We start from the raw sequence: 1925 nt of genomic DNA on the forward strand, positions 1-1925 counted from the left end.
GTTCCGTGCGGATCAAGCCCACCTCGTCCAGCCATCGGTCATCCAGCCTCCATGGTTGCACGTCCGGGATAGGCGCTGTCAGGATACTTCATCTCCCCTGAGCTGTCCCACTCTCGGATCTCTGATTCGGTGACAGCAAGTCACTGGCTGATTCGGTTGCCGGTCGTCGCTCACGTTCGGCACTCGCTCGGCTCACACGGCTAGCGTGGCTCCAATGCGTATCACTTCTCACTGTTCCCCTAGGTCGGGAGGGCGTCTCCCTCAACCCAGCAGAATTCTCGGACCGGTTGCCCGATTCACTACGGTGCCTCTATCGACGTACAGCAGCTACCCGCGGCTCTGTCATTCTCAACCTCTTATCAGCTGGAGGCGAGCGCGGCGCAGCTAGTTTACGCATTACAACCTGCGGATTCTTTTTAGGCTCCGACCTGTGCTTCTCCTCACCAGTTTTCGGTCGGTCGGCGCAGGTCGTCAATGTAGCGCCTCTCCCTCCAGTCTTCCCCCTCTCCTTCGTCGCCCCGCTCTTCGCTTTCAGGTCTCACTGCGATGACTCGTCGGCATCCCGGATCACTCGCTTCCCCATAACAGCAGGTAGTGTGGGGTCGCCTACCGCATAGCCCTTTGCCTCCTCCTGTATTTCGTCATGAAGCCGGGTCTCACCTGCCACTGCTTCTCTCCCTCTCGCTGGTAACCGCCGGTTTTTCGGTGTGTATGCCGTAAGTGCGCTCGCATCCGATACTCGACTCGTGCAGCACACGTGTACATGCAACTCCTGAATGGACAGTGTACCCGCCACCCAGATGGAGTATGATATTTCCGCTGGTGGTCTTGCGCATGCCTCATTGGTATTTGACAAGCACGGCACCACGCCCATCTATTCGGCGGCACCTGTTCGGCCCGATTCGTTGATTCGTTAAACTGTCGACGCAAGGGAGCCTTTCAACTCTTTACTTCCTCCAGCGTCGGCGTCTGGCGTCGAATCGCCCTCGGCGATCGAGGTTGGTCTAAATGTTCAGGCCAATCGACGTCGGGTGCTCCTCCCTTCCTTTGCGGGTGACTTTTCCCCTCTGGCTTCTCCACTGTCGGCGGCGCGCTCGTCGGTCGCACTTCTCCCTCTGGATTAGGTTTGCGTCTGCGCTTCCCTCCTCGCCGGTCAGCCGAGCTACAGTGCGCAGCGTCTGCCAGGCTCAGTTACTGATAACGTAGACCCACTGTTCTCAGACGGCTGCTGCTCTGCTGTCACCGCTCTCTTCTCTCCTTCTCTCTCCCCGAACGCGGCCGTAGTGAGCACAGTCGTCGGCTCACACGCCTCGTCGGTGTGTACGGACAGCTTCCGCCTCCGCCGTCACGGGCAGCGCCAGCGAATCTTCCTCCACGACAACTCTATCCCGGACTCTCGCTTCTCCCGTCGCTACCGCTTTCGTTGGCGTCGGGCGTCGAAACGCCCGCGACGTTGGCTCGACTACGTGAAGCGCTGCTTTCTCCCTCGCTCTTTCGCTACGGGGCGATAGCGCTTCACTGCTTTCGCGTACTTTGGCAGCAGCTATCTCCTCTCCCACGGCGCCTGATTCTATCGCGAGAGCCGCTTCTCTTTCGCTCGCGTCTTCGTCCTCGCTGTCGCTGCTCGATTTGCTCTCACTTGACTCATCTCCCCACTCTTCCCCGAGTAGCGAAATCGCATCAGCTCATCTCTCAGCGGGTGGATCTGCCATCACGTCTTTTGTTCTCTGTGGTCAGGCGAGAAATGCGGGAAGTCGGGTGGTTACGCTTCCACTTTCAGGTGGTTTCGTGCGCAACCTGCACACGTAACGTTTGCCCTCTGATATCTCACGTTCGGCATGAATTCTCTGCCGACCACCAACGGGCATTCTCCGCCGTGCAACTGCGGTAGCTAGGCTGCACTCCTATTTTTGTTGATGTCTGAA

Source organism: Priapulus caudatus, unplaced genomic scaffold (genome assembly GCF_000485595.1).
Source record: "Priapulus caudatus unplaced genomic scaffold, Priapulus_caudatus-5.0.1 Scaffold2827, whole genome shotgun sequence".
NCBI lineage: Eukaryota > Metazoa > Priapulida > Priapulimorpha > Priapulimorphida > Priapulidae > Priapulus > Priapulus caudatus.